Source organism: Macaca mulatta, chromosome 7 (genome assembly GCF_049350105.2).
Source record: "Macaca mulatta isolate MMU2019108-1 chromosome 7, T2T-MMU8v2.0, whole genome shotgun sequence".
Classification (NCBI taxonomy): domain Eukaryota; kingdom Metazoa; phylum Chordata; class Mammalia; order Primates; family Cercopithecidae; genus Macaca; species Macaca mulatta.
This window is the reverse complement of record NC_133412.1, coordinates 96,577,044-96,599,308: the sequence shown is the minus strand read 5'-3', so window position 1 is coordinate 96,599,308 and position 22,265 is coordinate 96,577,044. Positions and strand designations below refer to the sequence as shown.

General features: G+C 43.0%; 1 long non-coding RNA gene across 1 annotated transcript; it reads left to right on the top strand.

Moving 5' to 3' along the window:
* The first annotated feature begins 6,806 nt into the window (after positions 1–6,806).
* Positions 6,807–10,002, top strand: LOC144330182 (uncharacterized). The gene is made up of 2 exons (XR_013396126.1): positions 6,807–7,166; positions 9,438–10,002. It is a non-coding gene; the product is annotated as an uncharacterized LOC144330182 (long non-coding RNA).
* Positions 10,003–22,265: the final 12,263 nt, after the last annotated feature.

The following is a 22,265-nucleotide window of genomic DNA, read 5'->3' as shown; positions in this document are numbered from 1 at the left end:
GGCTTAGGCAAAGAGTTCATGATCAAGAACCCAAAAGCAAATGCAACAAAAACAAAGATAAATAGATGGGACTTAATTAAAAAGGTTCTGCACAGCAAAAGAAATAATCAGCAGAGTAAACAGACAACCCACAGAGTGGGAGAAAATTTTTGCAAACTATGCATCGACAAAGAACTAATATCCAGAATCTACAAGGAACTCAAACAAATCAACAAGAAAAAAACAAATAATCCCACTAAAAAGTGGGCTAAGGACATGAATAGATAATTCCCAAAAGAAAATATACAAATTACCAAACATATGAAAAAATGCTCAACATCACTAATTATCAGGGAAATGCAAATCAAAACCACAATGCAATACCACCTTATTCCTGCAACAATGGCCATAATTTAAAAAATCAAAATATAATAGATGTTGGCGTGGATGCAGTAAAAAGGAAACACTTTTACACTGCTGATGGGAATGTGAACTAGTGGGAAACAGTGTGGAGATTCCTTAAAGAATTAAAAGTAGATCTACCATTTGATCCAGCAATCCCACTATTGGGTATCTACCCAAAGGAAAATAAGTAATTATATGAAAAAGACACTTGCACATGCGTGTTTATAGCAGCACAATTTGCAATTGCAAAAATACAGAACCAGCCCAAATGCCCATCAATCAATGAATGAGTGGACAAAGAAAATGTGGTGTATATATACCATGGAATACTACTCAGCCATAAAAAGGAACCAAATAATGGCATTTGCAGCAACCTGGATGGAGTTGGAGACCATTATTCTAAGTGAAGTAACTCAGGAATGGAAAACTAAACATCGTATATTCTCACTTGTAAGTGGGAGCTAAACTATAAGGAATCAAAGATATAAGAATGATACATTGGGGCCCGGGCGTGGTGGCTCACGCCTGTAATCCCAGCACTTTGGGAGGCCGAGGCTGGCGGATCACAAGGTCAGGAGATCGAGACCATGGTGAAACCCTGTCCCTACTAAAAATTAGAAAAAATTAGCCGGGTGCAGTGGCGGGCGCCTGTAGTCCCAGCTACTCAGGAGGCTGAGGCGGGAGAATGGCATGAACCTGGGAGGCGGAGCTTGCAGTGAGCCGAGATTGCGCCACTGCACTCCAGCTTGGGCGACAGAGCAAGACTCCGTCTCAAAAAAAAAAAAAAAAAGAATCATACAATGGCCCTTGGGGACTTGAGGGGAAGGGTTGCGGGGTGTGAGTGATAAAAGACTACACACTGGTTGCAGTGTACACTGCTCAGTGATGGGTGCACCAAAATCATAGAAATCACCACTAAAGAACTTAATCATGTAACCAAATACCACCTATTCCCCAAAAACTACAGAAATACAAAAAAAAAAATTATTAAACTAAAGTTTGTTTAGATCATCCAGGTGAAAGTACCCATCAAATAATGAATACAGGAGTTAAAAGCTGAAGATAGAGACTTAGGAATTACCAGGAAATTGATGTAGTTGAAACTACGGGAGTGAATGGCATGACTCAGTGAGAAAATGCTGTGTGAGGAGCAGAGAGGAGGACAGACTCTTAAGATGTCTAAGGGGTGAGAGAAGGCTCTGAAGCCAAAGAGACCAAGAAGGAAAAGGGAGATACAAAGACCAATGGGAGTGTATATCACAGAAACAAAGGCAGAAGAGTTTCAAGAAGAAAAGTTCAACAGGTCAAATGGTGAGGTCCACCGGGTTTGGGCAAAGCCAAAGATCTTGTGGCCATGCTAATCTGTCCCATTCAGGCTACTGCCATGGGACACTGCTTAGGACTGTTTTGTTTAATTATTCCCATTTTAATGCCACTGAATAAGAAAAACTATTTATTTATTTATTTATTTATTTATTTATTTAATTTTTTTGAGACGGAGTCTTGCTCTGTCGCGCAGGCTGGGGTGTAGTGGCAGGATCTCTGCTCACTGCAAGCTCCGCCTCCCAGGTTCATGCCATTCTCCTGCCTCAGCCTTCCGAGTAGCTGGGACTACAGGCACCCACCACCATGCCCAGCTAATTTTTTGTATTTTTAGTAGAAATGGGGTTTCACCATGTTAGCCAGGATGGTCTTGATCTCCTGACCTTGTGATCCACCCGCCTCAGCCTCCCAGAGTGCTGGAATTGCAGGCGTGAGCCACGGCGCCCGGCCAAGAAAAACTATTTATATTCTCATGCTGAAGCTTAGCAAAGAAGCATGCCAGGACAGCAACAGCAGTACTCCAAGGGGGCAGCTAGGCAGCATCCTGAGGACCAAGATCCACATCTGAGAAAGGAGCTCATATAATAAATCTGGAACCCTGGAAAATTTTTTCACTATCTAAGGAAAAATCCCCAAAGCCTCAGTTTCCTCATCTGTAAGATGGTTGTAAAATGCCCCAGTGATTGTAAAGATTAAATAAGCTCGTTTTCCTAAGGAAAACCCCTTATCCTGTGGTTGGCATTTAGGAGTCACCCAATAAATGCTAACACATATTCATTTCCTTCTTTCCTTTATAAGTCTTAAAAACTTTTACTTATTTTCATTTTTATTTTTGTTTTTTTTGAGACAGAGTCTTGCTCTGTCGCCCAGGCTGGAGTGCAGTGATGCAATCTCAGCTCACTGCAACCTCCGCCTCCCAGGTTCACGCCATTCTCTCCTGCCTCAGCCTCCCGAGTAGCTGGGACTACAGGCACGCACCACCATGCCTGGCTAATTTTTGTATTTTTAGTAGAGAAAGGGTTTCACTATGTTGGCCAGGCTGGTCTTGAACTCCTATCCTCAGGAGATCCACCCACCTAGGCCTCCCAAACTGTTGGAGATTACAGGCGTGAGCCACCGCACCTGGCCTAGTGTTAAAAACTTTAAACCTGGCTGGGCATGGTGGCTCACGCCTGTAATCCCAGCACTTTGGGAGGCCGAGGCAGGTGGATCACCTGAGGTCGGGAGTTCGAGACCAGCTTGACCAACATGGAGAAGCCCCATCTCTACTAAAAATACAAAATTAGCCAGGCGTGGTGGCACATGCCTGTAATCCCAGCTACTAGGGAGGGTGAGGCGGAAAATCACTTGAACCTGGTTGGGGTGAGCCGAGATCACGCCATTGCACTCCAGCCTGGGTAACAAGAGCGAAACTCTGCTTCAACAAAAAAAAAAAAAAAAAGAAAAAAATTTGAAACCTAAGATCTCATGTGATCAAACTAGAGAGATCGCAACTGAGGAAGAAACAGTGAAACCCAACTTCAGAGAAGTTAAGTGCCTTACCAAAGGCCACACAGAAAATTAGCTGCAGAGCCAAGATTAGAATGCAGAGCTAAGTCTTTTGTTTGTTTGTGTTTGTTTTGAGACAGAGTCTCACTCTGTCACCCAGGCTGGTGTGCAGTGGCACAGTCATGGCTTACTGTAGCCTCGACCTCCCAGGCTCCGGGGATCCTCCCACCTCAGCTTCCTGAGTAGCTAGGACTATAGGCATATGCTACCACACCCAGCTAATTTTTGTATTTTTTTTAGAGACAGGGTTTTGCTATGTTGCCAGGCTGGTCTCAAACTCCTCTGCTCAGGCAATCCACCCACCTCAGCCTCCCAAAGTGCTGGGATTACAGGTTTGAGTTACTGCACCCAGGCCGGAGCTGCTAAGTCTTAGTCCAGGGTTTTGTCATCTATAACACATAAATGTCCCAAATCTTCTTGTAAGTAAAGCCTTTTTCGCTAATCATTAAATTTTGCATAAATCTGAGTTTTTTTTGGTTTTTTTTTTTTGAGATGGAGTCTCACTCTGTTGCCCAGGCTGGAGTGCAGTGGTACGATCTGAGCTCACCGCAACCTCCATCTCCTGGGTTCAAGCCATTCTCCTTCCTCAGCCTCCTCAGTAGCTGGGACTACAGGTGTGCGCCACAATGCCTGGCTAATTTTTTGTATTTTTAGTAGAGACAGGGTTTCACTATGTTGGCTAGACTGATCTCGAACTCCTGACCTCAAGTGATCTGCCTGCCTTGGCCTCCCAAAGTGCTGGGATTACAGGCGTGAGCCACCATAAATCTGAATTTTTAATATAGTAACCTCGTTAGTAACTGGACCAATCTACAGGGAATTCACTCTAGGGAACCTGAGCCCTCTGAACCCTCTTGGCCTTCCCCAACAGAACAGTGCCTATGATCAAGCTCAGGAACAAAGGAACACAAGAGTCCTATTTCCCAGATTTCTTCTTCCGAATATTATTTACTACCAGTTTTATCCTTGACCTAGAAGCTGAACCCAGCTAAACAGACTACCAAGATCCTTCCACTTGGCAGGATCCCTTTTTAGCCAGAAGGCAAGACCCGAGATGTATAATGTCCAAGGCTCACTCCAGCCATGGCATTCCTCTGCTCTTGAAATGCCAGCAGAAATTGTACCATAAGGCAATGTTCAGTAGATAAGCCATCTCTAAGTATATGTAGTATGTTAGATGGTGAAAATGCCACAAAGAAAAATCAAGCAGGGAAGGGGGCCAGGGGTTTGTATAGAGGGAGAGATAGGGCCATTTTAAATAGAGTGGTGATAGAGAAGGGGACATTTGAGTAAAGATCATTCTCTGAAACAAAGACAAGATCAGCTTAAAACATAACCTTTGTAAGTCTCAGTTACTTCATCTGTAAGGCAGGGATACTTCAGGACCTACCTGAACACAGGAGACTTAATGCCTCCGAGGAAGGTGTTTTTGTGGGTAAGAGCACATTCTACTTTAAGCTTTGCTTTGGAAATTTCCTGTTCTATGTATCAACGCAGAGTGGATATTACTGTCCCTTTAAAGATGAGGCAACTGAAAGGCTGACTCCCTCAAACTTACCCTGTTGTTAAGTAGCAGAGGTGAGAGTAGAACCCAGGTCTTCTGACTCATAATCCAGGGCACTTTTCTCTATAACACATGGCCTGGACTGAAGCTATAGGCAGCTCACATCTCATAAGGTGACAAGGGTTTCCCAATGACATGTATCAGACTAATGATAGCATTCTGCATTTACTTCAATATCTCCCTCCAAGGATCTTAAAGCACTTTATATAAAGAGCTAAGGGAGTTTTATTTTGTCAATTTTACCAAGGTCCTCAGAAATGGCTAACTTTTCACTGTCAAATCTTAGTCAATCAACTAGTATTTATCAAGGGATTTGCTAAGTATCTAGCTTCAAGTAAGGAGCTGTAGAGTACCTACTTTTTAAGAAAAGAGAGAGATGTAATTATGAGTATCCCAATTCCTGCTATTAAGTTGTTTTAATAGTTACTGAATCACTTAATTCTTCCTCCTTTTAAATCCCTTTAAGCTTTGCCTTGAAACTTCATCATGGGCTCTTGGGATCAGGAAGGAAGTTTTATGTGTCCAATTTTTATACCCTCTTTGCACATGGGAGGTACTCAATTAACTTACAGATTATGATCCAGCTCTAGGTAAGAGAACTGGGACTTGAACCTAGGTCTTATTATTCCCAGTTAGGGTTCTTGCCACTTTACCACACCAGACTGCATGTGAAGAGTATCCCTAAACCCAGGTGTGACCCATGATGCTATCAAGGTTTCTGCTCCAATAAACTCTCCTCAAAAGAGGGGAATGCCTCTACCATCATACCAGGTTTGCATACGACCCTGAGTCTGCAGACAGCTAAAGTACAGCCCCAGCCCCAACACCACAGTCCTGGACCAAGGCTCTCAAATCTCTCTGCCATGTCTTATGGACCCACTCCATTGATCTTACATAGTACTTTGACAGTCCACTCCAGAGCATACCCTATATTGTAATGACCATTCAAACGTGCCCAACTCTCTTCCAAATTATGAATCCCTCTGTGAGAGGGCTCTTGTCTTAGCCTGGCACCTAGCACAGTGCCTAATACAAAAAGCAGCACTCAGAAAGAGTTATGGTGTGCCTAGCAAATGCTGCCTGTTGCAGATATCAGACTGCCCAAATTACCTATGCCTAGAGTCATTTCCTTAGAATCCTCTGTAGACATGTGCTACCCTTACCTAAGTTAAGGCATGACGTCACCTGGGAAGGATACCATGAGCAATCAAACTCATTAGCAGCACTTAGCTAACATCACTATTCAGTGTCTCCCAACAGAAAATAAGGCCCTTTGGGAATGGACGTAGGAAAAGATAATATAGGGCAAGAAAAGCAGGTAATGGTCCAGAGCTAGAGGTACCACAGTGAAGACAGCAGCCATGGTCGTTAGCATAGGACACAACAGTCCCGTGAAGTTAGCTCTAAAAGGAGAGTGGGTAAGTGTTGCCAACTTAATCCATCCAGGACAATCTCTGTACAGAATTTAGCAATATGGGAGCCAATGATTCCCAAAGACACTTGCATACTTTTGCTGAGGCAAGATTCTCAGTCTTGGACCTTCCAGTTTCACATCCTCCTCCCTTCTTCTCTCTGCAAAATGCAGAAAAAAATATCCCAAAGGCCAACCAGCTATTTTCCTCTCTCAGCAGCTCCTGGTTAGGAGGAAACAAGAGTTGACCAATAAGATACCAGTGCAAATCAGCCTCATCCATTTGGAAGTCCCAGCCAACCAGAGCCTGTGAGCACAGTAGGAAAAAAGGGGGAGGGGAGTGGAGGAGCTCAAAGTACATTCCTCACTGCTTAATGCCAGAGATGGATCCAAGATGACTAGTTTGCTGCCAGCAAGGCCTTCTGATAAGCCAGTCAATTAAATCTCCCCAACTGAGCATTTCTTCCTATCTTGTACCTCTGTGGGGTTCCCATCCCAATTATCTCCCTATACACAAAGAAAGACAAAGAAGGAAGAGGGTGTGCACAAGTTGTGGGGTGAGGGCGGTGGCAGCAGCATGTTTTTGCTTTTTTTCTTTTTAAACTAAAGAATAAATGAAAGAAGCCTGTATTGTAGTATGGTAGAAAGGAAACTGGACGAAAAGTCAAGATATCTAGATTCTGGGCCTGCCTCTGCTACTCACAAGGTCTGTGACCTCAAGCTGGCTACTTCACTTCTCTAAACCAGTTTCCTCATCCAAATGAAGGTGCTGGCCTATATGATAACCACATGAGTACCTTCTACATACTACGCACTTTGGGAAATGCTGTATACTTATTTCTATTTTTCATAAAAATCCTATGAAGTGGTCAGGCGCAGTACCTCACACCTGTAATCCCAGCACTTTGGGAGGCCAAGGCAGGCAGATCACCTGAGGTCAGGTGTTCAAGACCAGTCTGGCCACCACAGTGAAACCCTGTCTTGACTAAAAGTACGAAAATTAGCTGGGCATGGTGGTGTGTACCTGTAATCCCAGCTACTTGGGGGACTAATACAGGAGAATCGCTTGAACCAGGGAGGCAGAGGTTGCAGTGAGCCAAGATTGTGCCGTTGCACTCCAGCCTGGGTGACAGAGTGAGACTCCATCTTAAAAAAACAAACAAAACAATCCTATGAAGTAGTTATTATCTTTATTTTGCAAATGAAGAAACTGCAGCTCAGAGAGGGGAGGCCAAAAGCTATGCAGCTAGGATGTGGTTGAGTTTCAAGGTCAGTTTTTTCAGATTCCAAACCCCATTAAGCCATATGCCACTGTAAATGACCTCCAAATTCCCTCTCAGCTCTAATGCTCTGGAGTTTCTTAAATGATCTCTCAATGTCAGTTTTTCTTCATTGATCTGTTCATAGCATCAAGATCTAGAAGCTAAATAGCCCAACTTGAACTTTTTATGGCCACAGTGGCAAACATTCCCAATTATTCAAGGATCCTAGATCCCTGGGGCTGGAAGAGGCCTCTTACCCCTCCCTCCACACATTTACTCCTCCATTACTCACACAGGAGGAAAATCAAAAAAGGCCTTCAAGAATAGAAGCCTTCCTGAATGCATCTATCCCTTTTATTTTTTCTGTAATAACTACTAAGGCAACTGAAGTTATTAAAGTAGCAAACAATATTCATTACTTCTTATTTATTTTTAGTTTATTGTTTATTTGTTCCTGTGTGTAATTCAAAAGTCAGTAGGGCTTGAAGGTGACTGTACCCCTTTTCATTAGGGCAGGCCCATTTTCACTGTGCATGAGCCAATGCTGCCCTATAATCAAGAGGCCTCCTGCTGAACTGATGCGCACACACAAGCACTCTGATCCCACCCTTTAGTGGCTTCTGTTCAAAGGCAGCCTGACGCACACATTCTAAACAGATCACAAATAGGGCAAAACAATATTTAGCAAACAAATAAAGTGTTAAAACAGAAAATAAGCATGTGTTAAAGTGTGATATAATTCCTCACCCCCACCCCCACCGGGGCTGACAGGTAGTTAAGAGAAATCATTCTGACTCTAAGCAGAGTTATACCTAAACCACAGGCATAATAGTGACTAAAAAAAAGGAAATGCAGACAGGCACAAGGATGTTCAAAAAAGACATAAAATGTAGACACTTGACTCAAAAAGAAAAAAAAAGACTATGTATCTCCGAGAACAGGTGCAGACAGAGGTCAGAAATAATAGGGGGAAAGTTACCCTAGAGTTTAATCAAAAGAGATCTGTCAATATTTGGCTTTTTCTGCAAGAGACCATCCAGTAGAAGCAATTAACATAAAGCAAATTCAGGTGAGGAGCTACCGTTTGTCCCATGCTAGCAAGGGAAATGGTACTCTCATAGACTTGCACTAGCAGTGTATGAGAGTACCATTTCCCTTGCTAGCACGGTTTAGCGTTTTTGGAGGGCAACTTCCATCTCCATTAACATTTAAAACTTCTCTCCAGCAATTCTAATTCTATGAATTTATGACAAAATAATTCAACATTCTTTCTAATAGTACTGCTTATAATAATTCCCACCATTAGGGAAACAGTTACATGAACTAGAGACATTCGTTCCCTAGAATAACATTACTTTTTTTTTTTTTTTTTGAGACAGAATTTCGTTCTTGTTGCCCAGGCTGGAGCGCAATGGTGAAATCTCGGCTCACCGCAACCTCCGCCTCCTAGGTTCAAGCAATTCTCCTGCCTCAGCCTCCCGAGTAGCTAGGATTACAGGCATACGCCACCATGCCCGACTAATTTTGTATTTTTAGTAGAGACAGGGTTTCTCCATGTTGGTCAAGCTGGTCTCGAACTTCTGACCTCAGGTGATCTGTCCGCCTCAGCCTCCCAAAGTGCTGGAATTACAGGCGTGAGCCACCTCACCCAGCCAACATTGTATCTTTAGGCAGAAATATTTTCAAGGTGTATTATTAAGAGTAAAAAAGCAAGTATGGTATAACCCTCTGTACAGTGTGCTCCTAGTTATCTAAAAATAAAATAACAACTTCAAAACACTCACAAAACCATGTAATACTCTTCTACATAAATAAACGCACAGAAGGGAATCCAGAAAGATACACATTAATTTGATAACAGTGGTTACAAGAATTTGGGGGTAAGGATGAAAGGGGTATTCTCTTATCTATATTATTAATCTCACGGTTGGCGGCAGGGAATGAGGGAGGATGAACATTAGCCTACAGTAAGAGGCATGAGTTCAGATCTTCACTCTGCCACTTACTAGTCCCACAATTACTGGCAAGCTGCTTAATCTCCCCAAAGCCTTTAGAATTACCTAGCTGGCTCATGGGGTGCTATGAGGTTTAAGTGAGAATGTATACAGCACTTTCCACAGAGATCACCACAAATAAGCACTCAACAGATGGTAGCCATTATTTGTATTATTATTAATAATAAATTCAGTGTAAAAAACTGGATCCCTGAGATCATTTCAAAGAGAATCTTTATGACACTTGATTATGACTTATTTATAATAATCATCACTCTTTTTAAAATTATGAACTCTATGAGTTTCAGTCATTAAATTTTAGAGCTGGAAAGGATCCTATAAGTTCATCTAACCTAGTGGTTCCCAAATTTGGCTACACAGTAGAATTAGCTAGAAAGCTTTGGGAGTGGGGGGATATTCCAATGCTTCATTTCAGACTGAATCAGAACTTCTGGGAGGTAGAATCAAAATAATCTCTTTTTTTTTGCACAGATATTCAATATCTTCACATGTACTCATACATGCATAGAACACCTTTATGGAGGGGAAACAAGGGGCAAAAGTGGAAAATTTCATTGCATTCCCTTTCATAGTGTTTAAATTTTTTACCTATTCAAAAAATAAGTCCTTAAAAATTTTAAATAATAATAAGCTTTCCCAGGTGAATCTAACACAATCTATAGACTAAAATGAGGGTCTTTATGCTTTGTGCCAGAAATTCCTCTTCAGAAAACTACAGAGACTTATGTATAAAGATGTCAATGTCATCATAAAAGGAAGAAAACCTAACTAAACAACAAAAACCTGGAAACATTCTAAATGTCTAACAAATAAGAAATGGTTTTACAAATTTTGGTATATCCACGATAGACTATTACATGTTCATTAAGCATGTTTTTGTTTTTGTTTTGAGACAGGATCTTGCTCTATAGCCCAGGCTGGAGTGCAGTGGTGCAATCACGGCTCACTGCAGCCTTGACCTCCTGGGCTTAAGCAATCCTCCCACCTCAGCCTCCCAAGTACCTGGGACTAGAGGCACAAGCCACCATGCCTGACTAATTTTTCTTTTTCTTTTTTTTTTTTTTTTTTATAGAAATGGGGTCTCCTTATGTTGCCAGGCTGGTATTGAACTCCTGGGCTCAAGCAATCCTCTTGCCTCAGCCTCCCAAAGTGCTGGGATTACAGGCGTGAGCCACCGTGCTAACCTAAGTATGTTTTTAATATGATTTTAAAATAGTATAGGAAAAGACACAATGTTAAGGGAACAAAACAATATAAATGTAAACAATATAAATGTATATAAATTGCCTAATCATAATTTTGGAGTAGGAAGATGGGGGGAAATGTCTACAAAAAAGTGAAAGGAAATATAGTACATACAAACACAGGCCTGTGCCCTTTTCTCTTCACTCCCCACTGCCTCTCTTCAGGCCTGCCCCTATTTAGGAACTGCCCCTAGGCCCTAGGCAGTTCCTAAATTAGCCACCCAGGCTGGCTTCAACTCCCATTTAGGAACCTAAGCAATTGATCCTATTCAGTTACCTATCAGGTTCATCACATAATTGTATCTTACTCACCCTCATACTTTTTGCAACTTTTAAAAAATAAGAGCTCCCTTCAGAGGACAAATACTTGCCACAACTAGGAATGTCACAGACTCTAAAGCAATGATTCCACCTTAATAAATGGTGATATATTAATCAACAAATTTACTGAACGGCGGCTAACATGTAAGACTTTAGGCTAGTGCTATTTGGACCTCACTCTGAAGCCCTGTTTCTTCCATCAAAAAGGCCCCCATCTCTGGGGACAGATAAAACACATATATGTAAGAATGAATATGTAACAATATATAAAAAAGAAGCACAGGCAACAAGTGCTACAGGAATTCATATTTGTATGTTCCTATGTATATACAGAATGAGTTACTGCACTTTGTTGAGTTTTTTAAGGCAGGGTCTCACTCTGTCACCCAGGCTGGAGTGCAGTGGTATGAACCACAGCTCACTGCAGCCTCAAACCTCCTGAGCTCAAGCGATCCTCTAACCTCAGCCTCACAAGTAGCTAAAATCACTGGTGCATGCCACCATACCTAATTTTTTAAAAATTTTTTAGAGATAGGGTCTCCCTATGTTGCCCAGGCTGGTCTCAAACTCCTAAGCTCAATCTGTCCTCACACCCCAGCCTCCCAAAAGTGTTGAAATTACAGGTGTGAGCCACCATGCCTGGCCAAGTTACCACACTTCACTGTGTACATCCTTTCCCCACCCCACTAAACTGGAATCTATAAACCCCTCAGATATAGTAGTTCTACCTCATTCCTTATTTTTGTATCTAACCCTAATGCTTAATGTGTCTGACAGAGATAGTAGGTGCTTAATATGCAAACATTTTTGAGTGAATTGATTATTATAGCAGGAATAATGGTGGTGGGCAATGCCATCTAATTAAATGAATGGTGGTGTGAGGGATATAAGACAGTACTTGCCCCTGATGCATTTCAGACTGAAAAACGTTCGGTTAAGGGCCATCAGAAGGATCTGCTAACCTGTTGGATACCTTCCAGACATCATTTCTTGGTGGGGGAGCAGGGGACACAAGGGAGAGTTTAGATCTGTACTAAGCATAGTTTTCTTTACCTTTCAGAGGAAAAAAGCAATGACAAGCAAGCTTTCCCTACTTTTTTTCAGGCTAGGCTACATCTCACAGTGGAGTCCTCTGTGCCGGCCATAACCTTGTCAATCCATACCCTCCCATCCCCCCTTCTTCTGGCCTCATACAGAACTCGTCATTCTCCTGTCTGTCAACCCCTCAGCCAAGAAGAGAATTCATGCTAGCCATCAGACAGCCATCTGAAGTCCTAGCTAGGAATCAGTGACCTAAACCTCCCAGGGAAGCAACAACCTAATTTAAAGAGAGGGTTCATCCCTAAAAAGTTGATAGGACCATAGAGAGCAAGGTCAAAGTTCACCCTGGATGCAATGAGAAAAGAGAACTGAGGATGAATCCTGAATTTTCCCATCCTGGATTTTCTTGGGTCTCGAGGATACAGTACACACTACAGGATTAGTATTTATCTAGAAAAAAATCTTCAAAATACATCCCCTCCCCTGGCTTTGGGCAAACTTTAACCATTCTGAGCAGAAAATAATTTACCTTCTAGAGTTCCTTTAGTAAAGTGTCCCATGGCCTTGAAATAAGGAAGTTCTCCTCCATTTCTAACCTAAAGTATTCCTGTTAAAATTGAAATTTATTTCTTTAGAAGACATTCAAGGCGGCAAATTAGCATCCTGTGTAATTATTTCTCAGGTTATTCATGCATGCTAACGCTTGAGACTCACGGCTCTACTTCCTAACCTTTAGAGGCTTCAAGTTTCATTTCGCCAGTGCTAATAATTCTACTTTTTTCTTTTTCATAGGTTCCATGATTTCCCTTCTCCATCTCTTTATACCTATCTCAGTTTCTTTCCACTCTTAAGATTGTTCTTTCCACCTCAACCTTTATTCCTCTTCCCCCTACCTTCCCATCCCTAAATCTCCTATCTTAAATGGACAAAGCCTTGTTTTACCACCCCCCATTTTTCTGACCTGGCATTCTTCCCTGTAGAAATGTTAATTAGCATGTAGGATTTAATTAATTCAGCACCTAATTAAAAATGAGAGAGGAAGAGAGGGAGAGGAGGAGGGCAGGACAGACAGCGCCCGCTTCAGTGCAGAAGGCACCGCAGATGGTTCTGGGTTGGCTGGCATCATGCCACTGCCCTCCAAGCCCCCCCTGCCCCCGCCCCCCGCCAACAGCATGCACAGCGAGGGGGGAGGGACAAAAGTGAGGGGCATAGGCTGGCAGAGTCTCTAGACAGGCTCATTCAGTCCTGCCGCTGCTTTGTGCTGGGGAGAAACAGAAAGAGAAAACAAGAGAAAGGGAGGGAGAGACATGGACATACCCACACTCAGGAGCCAAAGAATGGGGCATCTGAACCAAATAATTCCTCTCCTCTTCAACACTGGAAGAAGCCAAGAGAGCTTGTTCATTCCAAGAGTCAGCATCTTGGGGTTCCCTGGCTCTTAAGGATCACTGAGGACAAGATGGGAAAACACAGGACTGATCTTCTGGAGAAAAAGGATAGCTTACTTTGGCAACCAGGGACCTACTCTGCTGCCATTCTTCCCACAGCATGCTGTTTGCTCAGCAGGAGCAAGCAATGAGGAAGATAGCTATTCAAAATGAAAGATGGGGGGAGTGGGCACGGATGGGCAACAGGGAGCAAATGAACAAGAAGGAGATTTAAAGGAAGGGTATCCATGAAAGAAAGGGAGAAGTGTGGAAATCAAAGAAGAAATAAATGATGGAGGAGAAGGAAGAGGAGGAAGTTAGGGGCACAGCGATGCTTTGTTTGCCAAGATGGATAAAGAGGGACGGAATGTCTATGCAGAGGACTCCACATACTGATCCCACATAGCCTAGGCCAGGCAGAGGGCAATGGCAGCACTGCAGGCAAAATGCAGGAGCAGATCTTTCTGAGGGGCAATCAAGCTGCTGGAGACAGGGAACCCATCCCACAGGATCTTCCTAAAAACTGGATATTTCTACCAAACCAGGAATTTATCAAAAGCAATGGAGAAAATCTTCCAAATGAACAGAGGAGGAGGCTAGAATGACAGGAAACTGCAAAATCCGATTCCAGGAGCTCCAGCAGGGAGATGGGTGAGGAATGGGATTTGAAGCAGTACCTAGTGGCTCTCTAGGAGTGTCCCCTGATACTCTCAGGGGAAATGTATCCAGTAGGGGATTGATGTGAGGATACGAGGGCTGAGAAAGAGAGAAAAGATTTAGTTTCAGAAAGCACCCCTTTGGTGGGAGGCACCTAGGAAGCTTTGTGGCTTGAAGCCTCAGGGGGACTACCTAAGGAGGGTAAGAAGGAAGTCTGCCATCAGTGACAGATTACATAAGACGTGACTGAAGGAAACTAAGAAGGAGGGTGTGAAGCCAGATGAAGGTTTTCTGGTGTTAACTGCCACAGAGCTGAATGCAGTACAGAGAAGGGTCATTGTAACTAAGAGACAAGGTTTTCCTGGCTAGGAATTCTGATTTGATCTCTTTACCACCTAGGGCTTCCTGTAAGACTCAGCAGTGAGTAAATCAAAATTGGGAGAGAGGAAGTAGAAACTCAGGGGCTTTCTGTTCTCCAGAGCCCACCCGTGGGGCTAAACCCAAGGCTGGGAAATGAAACAAAGCAGTTGTCAGGGTAAGGTACCATAGGCTCAGTCAAAGTGGCACATACAAATGCTTTCTAAGCCTATTTTCTATTCTAAGCTTTAACTAACGATAAAAATTATAAGGAAATGTATTAATATAGCCACAATGGTAGTTTTACACTAGAAAGAAATGCTGTAAGATTTAGAGTTACCAGCACTAGTGGAAGGGGGTAGTCTATAGAGCCTTTTGTTATTTAAGTGATCCTGGGACTGAAGAGCTTGCTGCAAATGATCAGCACAGAGAGAATGGAGCATCCAGAGTTCCAGCATCCACCACCATGTGCCACCCAGCCCCAAGGTATTTAGCAGAAGGAGTATGCTAGCCAGCAGTAAGGTCAAATTAAATCTGGAATGGGAATTTATTCCCTGCCTTGGTATTCTGGAGGCCCCTGTAGTAGGCTAGCCTGTGTAAGGCCTGCGGAAATGCTAATCCCATCCCAGTGAGCTAGATTCCTCAACCAGCCAGCCAAGCCCACATACCCTGACTATCTTGCTGCTGATGCTGTCTCAGCATCAGGCCAACCAAGGCCAGCTTTTGACACAAAACCTGGCCACATTGCTGCCTCCAAGGCTGCCAGTGGCTCTGGGGATGAATTGGGGACATTGGTTCCTAAGGGGTAGTAAAGGGAATGTCAGACCTGGATGTCAGAGAAAACAGATTCTAATACCAGTTCTGCTAATGATTTATTTGAATAGTCTTAGATAAATCATTTCCCCCTATAGGGCCTGTAAGCAAAAGAAAACAAAAATCAAACAATTTTAGCTACAGCAATGTAAGTACCTAGAAAAAAAAAATAGTTAAAACTCAATTTACTGCTCTCCCAAAGGATGCTAAAGCAGAAAAGTCTCTATCATCCACTTCAACAAATATTTATTGGGCCTCGCTTTTTAAAAGAGGGACCTAAACAGAGATCACTGTCTATATTACATGAAACCATGATCCCAACTACAGTCCCCTGAATAGAGCAAAAAAGATCTCTAAGAAAGGAAACAGGAAAATCTGCCGAGGAAATGAAGAGGCCATTGGCCTCTGCCTCCACCAACACATGTATGCACCTTAGGAAGGCAGGAGAGGCAGGCAAGAAGACAGGGCTCCACAGGTACTTCCAAGGCTCAGACAGTAAGGCGAGGGATTGGTGTTCTAGTCCCTGCTTTTCACTTGGCTCTGGCAAACTCTGCCTCTCCCCATAGTCCAGGATTCAGTCTTGACCCACACATGCTGAGGAAATGGAAGCCAGCCATTCTAGGACTGCCACTTAAGCTAAGGAAGATCTCCTCCCACCAGGGAATCAAGGAAAGAGGTCCATATTCTGGCCTATTCCTAGGATATACAGAAGTCAGACTCAGCACTACCATCCAGGGAATAACTAGGATGCTATTAATTCATAAAGAATAATCCAGTAAGAGAAAAATTAGCCATCCTAGAAATTGGATAACTTTACAATAAAAAACACTGCTGAATTAGGTGGTTGTGGGGTACTGGTCTCACAATGAAAGGTCTCCAAAATAAAGTTAAGAAGTGAGATGATGCCTGAGCTGACATAACAGTCTAAGGAGTGTGGGTGTATTCTGGAAAGGCTAAACAATACAGGGCACTGTGGGCTGAATGGGGCAACCATGTAAATTCAGCTGTGATAAAAGAATGACACGAAATGACAAAAAGAGGAAGCAGACTACAAGAGTGTGCCAAGGTCCTGCAGCCAGAATTGTGTTCAGCAGTGACCAGAGAGCCAGGATGCCCATCACATAAGTGTCACAGGTCCTGGCAAGAACCTTCTAAGGACACAAAAGATCAGTAATAGGACATCTCCTCCAGTCTTCAAAACATAGGATAACGAAAGTAGAAGTATCCTTAGCAATCTAATCCAAAAGTTTCTGGATGAAGCCACTATTATCTGAATTATTGCTATTCCCTAGCTCCCATTTTCCCAGCATGTAGAACCCAAATCTGTAGATTCAGATAACACAGGATCGATCCCTTGCCAAGTTAACTCTCATTATCCAAATCCAGGAACTGAATAGATGCAGACAGCAAAGGATATTTTCTCTCTCCTATCATGTTTCCCCTACAAAGCCTCGTCATTCTCCCCACCTACTCTTCAGTACTGACCCCTCGGTTCTCCTCACCCTGTTCTCTTCTAAGCCACTCTCATCTACAGCCCTCTTTCATTGGGAGAGTCATGTGTAAGATGTCAAGGATAGAACAGATAATGAAAAAGAAAGGGAGTAAGGAAGAGTGTAGATTTCAGATAAGGAAGTGAGATGGAGATCCTGCAGAAAGACAGAGAGAAAGAGATAGAAAAAGAAAGGAGTAAGGAAGAGTATAGATTTCAGATAGGGAAGTGAGATGGAGATCCTGCAGACAGACAGAAAGAAAGAGAGAGACAGAAAGCAAGAGAGCTGGAGCTGGGGGAGGGGAAGAAGATGGCACTGCGGAAAAAAAGAGCACCACAAAATTAATTTGAGGAAGGGAACAGTAGAGGAGACGTTGGTGGAATAACAATCAGGCAGTAGAGGGCTGGAGAAAGGGGGAGGGCGACAGGGTGGGGAGGAATGATGTTGGTGGGGAGGGCCCTGCCTGCAAAGCAACAGCAGCACCACCTATGGGTATGGCGAAGGGCTACAGGCTGCAACAAAAGAGGTCCTCGCCTGGGCATGGGAGTCTGGGGTGCAGGTTGGGAGGAAGAAGCCATGGCTTTTGCCCTTCAAACCTCTTGGTTACACAACATGCAGGCTAGAAGAATAAATTGTATATGGCTCTCCTGGGAAGAGAGGGACTTAAGGTAAGGGAGGGAAGACAGAGAACTCCCGGCTTTTTCCATTACAAGGGGGTTTCCCCTTCAGAATTCAGGCAGTAAAAAAGACAAGAATATGAAGAGGGAGGAACACCAGGTACTGAAAGGAATGTGAGCACCTGCTTATTTCATTACCTGGAGAAAGAGTTTTTATCTTTATTTCCAAGTGATTTCCTTTCCCCACTGGATATGAGAGAATACAGCTACCTCCCTGGGGCCATGAATGCCCCTCACTGGGCTGCTTCCTCCCAGCACTGCCTCAAAACTCCCAACCACCATTAGAAACCCCCAGGGAGCCACCAAGCTCTAAGAAGGAAAGAAGGGAAAGGTTCCCCCCCACCAAACAGACCAAGTGGGGGAGGACAGGGTGGAATGAAAGAGAGAATGCAAAAGCTCTGCAGAGGGAGGGGAGAGAGAAATGTGATCAGCAGTATTTGTTGTGCTTCCAGGGAGGAAGGATCTGTCACATTTTTAATAATAATAAATACATGAAGACAGATTTGCCAGCACTGCTCTGGCTCCTTGAGAAGTGTGGGGGAGGGGAAGCAATGCAGCTGCAGCACAGACCAATATCTCCCCCTCCCCTCCCCTATTAGATAGGCTCAAGTATTGCAGCAGCCTCCCCCCTCCCCCTCTAACCGCAGTCCTCCCCTTCACAGCCCACCCTTTCCATGGTCCCTTCACACAGATCTGCCCCTCCTTCCCCCACTTGTATCTCTACTCACTCCAACCCCACTCTATCCTTTCAGTGCTGGTCCTCATTTAACACACGCTTACTCTAGCTGGAAGAGGCCTTAGCACCTACATCTTAGATGAATGAATCTGCTCCCCCAATCCTGAGGCTGTGCTCTTTCCAATCAGTGCCCTTCATTAGCTGACAGCAATCTTCCCTCATACCCCACACAACATTCCCACAGATGTAATCCAGCACATTTCAGCATTTCCTGGATTCCACCAAAAAGGATTGCTTTTCTTCCCCATTTTAATCTCAATGTGACCTCCTTTCTCACATCCTTCCTTAAATATAATGGCCATCAAATGTGTTTGTGTTTAGGGGGTGTCAGGGCCTCAAGACTCGGTGACTACTGCCACCTATTGACCCAAATTTGTTCAAGATAGACCTTTAATACACTTCTTACACAGCGACGCTCTGTTATTTCAAAAGCATCAATAGCTTAAACATGCAAAGGCATGGCTCTTGGGGCTTCTCTGAGACCCTCTGAACAATGAGATCAAAGAAACACAAAAGCAAGACTGGGCAGAGAGCCAGAGCATTGATGCCTTTCCTCATGCAGAGGCAGAAAACAAGGCCCAAGGAATGAAAAAGCAACTTTAAGTTCCCTCAAGGTTCTCTAAGCAAAGATGAATAGGAAAGAGTTTTTCTTAAGGGCTGGTAAAAATTTCACGTATCACAATATAAATGATGTTACTAATGGAGCAGGAGGCAGGATTCCACTCACATACCTCCATCAAATTAGCCAAATCTTTGGCATGAATCTGGGATTTATACACTTACACGATTCCAGGGAGGATGGGGGACACTCAGAGGTGTTTGACTCTCACCCAATCGGTACCAATCAGAACTTGGACAAACTGGGCTCTGAAAAAGGGCAGGTCTATACCACGCAGTTCTGTGGTTTAGCTACGTCCTATTCACCAACCCAAGGAATGAGGAGAGTTTGAACTCTCCACGGTGCTGACAATTGACACACTAATAATCTCTCCCACAAACAAAACACATTTTTCCTGATAAGGTTATCTATGAAGACTGTTGTGAATTCCCAACAGACATTTCCCCAAGCCTTCATAAAATCCTAACAAAACAATGCTTTTACGGCAAAGACAGGCCTTGGTCAAACTCTCTTCCCTATCCCCTAAGATGAAAAGAATAAGGTGGACATTTAAACTACTTGTACAGAATAAAGCTATCACATGATAAAACGATCACGATAAAACTGAACAAGGTGCTCATGTGTGCATTAATGACAGCTATTACTTAGTGAACACCAGAAATGATCTGTTGTCAGCAATACACTGAGAAAATCTGATATTCATATGGTCTGAATAATCAGAGAACTGAATCTATGAGTAGGAATAAGGGAAAGAAAAAAGTGAACAGAACAGCCATAACAAAATCCTAAAATTTTAATTCTTAGTTCCCTTGTTCTACTACCCTAACAGTTGTTCTCAAACTATATTCTAAGGAATTCGAAAGGTTCCTTGGGGGCTCCTCAGGAATCCTGGAGAAAGGGGGTCATAAGAATACGGAACTTTAGGACTCCTCATCCCCACTTCAATCAAAGTAACCACACTTACCCCTGTTTTACATATTGAGAATCCATGTAATACTCCATCAAACAATACACTCTCAACAGTGTTTGATGACTCTGGCACAAATATTCTCAGAAATAGTTCAACTTTTTACCAGAAACTTATTTCAAATAATGCCTAAAAGCCAGGGAAAACAAAATGTCCTGGGATTAAAGACTTGATTGAATTAATACAAGGTCCACAAAGGCAGGGATTTTGTCTGCTGTGTTCCCTGGTATACCACAAAAAGACCAGAATTGTGGAACTTGGGGTTTCTTTGAAGACGAGGCCTCTAACAAAAATGCGGCAGTAGGGTGGGAGAGCTAGATTATAAACCACCTACAAATAAAAAAGATTTTTTAACCCTGAAGATTTTCATGAACCACAGGACACTTGAAGTCCTCCATCCTCAGTGTTCTCCAAGCACTGGTTCTACAACTTAGGAAAAGCTGTTTGCCCTAAGTGTCTCAGCTTCCTCACTAGTAAAGTGGAGATGTCATACATTTTATAAGGATTACTAGGCGCAGTGGCTCACATCTGTAATCCCAGCACTTGTGGGAGGCCGAGATGGGTGGATCACGAGGTCAGGAGGTTGAGACTTTCCCGGCTAACACAGTGAAACCCCGTTTCTACTAAAAATACAAAAAATTAGGCGGGCGTGGTGGCACGCAGCTGCAGTCCCAGATACTTGTGAGGCTGAGATATGAGAATCGCTTGAACCCAGGAGGCAGAGGTTGCAGTGAGCGGAGATTGTGCCACTGCACTCCTGCCTGGGCAACAGAGCGAGATTCTGTCTCAAAAAAAAAAAAAAAATTGTAAGGATTAAGCATAAAGCACTTAGCTCAGCATATAACACAATTTTTTTTTTGTTTTTTGTTTTTTTTTTTACAAGGGTCTTGCTGTCATTCAGTCTGGAATACAGTGGTGAGATCATAGCTCATGGCAAGCTCAAACTCCAGGGCTTAGGCAATACCCCTGCCTCAGCCTCCCAAGCAGCTGAGACTATAGGTGCACACCACCACACCTGGCTAATTTTTTTATTTTTTATTTGTTTTACAGACAGGGTCTTGTTGTGTTAAACATGCTGGTCTTGAACTCCTGGCCTCAAACAATCCTCCTGCTCCAGCCTCCGAAAGTGCTAGGATTATAGATATGAGCCACCACACCTGGCCAGAAGGTAGTATCTGTTTTGCTTTTTTAAAAAAGAGTGCTTCCCTTCCCCTGGCAGTTCCCCTAATCCACAAATCTTAATAAATCAGAAACAAATACAGTCGTCCTAACAAGCAAATGAAGTGGTTTTAACTAAAATATTTTTTAACAGAATCACTCATCTAGTTAGTTCAGTCGCAAAGGAAAAAAAGTCTCCAAATCTGTTCTTGTGGCTCTTTGTTTAGATTCCCTCGAGGAAACAGAAGTATGAGAGCCCAGGGCATGTCAGACTCCCTCAGATCTATCAGGGACTAAAAGTGAGTAGCCCCAGACATAAGCCCATCTTGGTGTCATCCACAAAAGCTCTAGGCTCTTTGACTTGAAGGGAATCTCAGAGATGAAGTCTAATACATTAATTTCTTAGCTGAAGAAAATTAAAGGCCAGGGATATTAAGTGATTTGCCCAAGATCATAGAATTAGCAGAAGACAGTCATAGGTCCAGTCTCTTAACTACTTTCTACCAGGCAGCAGACGACTGAAAGTAGACCCCTGCCCCAATCAGGCAGAATAGTATAAATCCAAATTCATAAATTCAGAATCACCAAGGTTTTAGTCATAAAATAACCCAAATTAATTTGTCTATCGATATAATCCAGCAATACTAGACACTAAAATCCGATGTTTATAAGACCCAAAGCCTTTTTTAAAAACTCCAATGAATTAATTCTACAAACCCAACTTCTATCTTTTTTTATCCCTTTTTTCACTTTCTGTATTATCCAAGGCCTATGGGATATCTCACCAACAGAGGTTATTCTCTTGTTAGAATACAAGATCTCAGATGTGTAACTCCCACCAGTCTCCTGGATTGAGTTTGGCTAATTATTTCTGTGGGATTTTCATTTGCTTGGCTGTTAAGCTAGGAATATTCTGCTTGTCTGCTGGCAATTTTTTTTTTCGCCAGCTCTTTATAGAAGGGTTGGCCTTTACTGACTCTGGTAAAACAACCCTCAGTTGAAGGCAGGGTAAGAGACTGAATAACACAACTATACTGACTCTTCACTCTAGCCTTCTTACTCACTCTACTATTTTCTACAAACTCTCTCAGTAATGGACCAAAGATCAGCCTTATGTTCACGCTATTTCAGAAAGAAATGAAAAACATTCAGAGAAGGGGAGACAAGAATAATCTTGCTGATGTGGAAAGGTTCTATCTTGCTTTTGATAACAGCCAAGCTCCACAAGTTTCTTGAACCACTTATGCCACC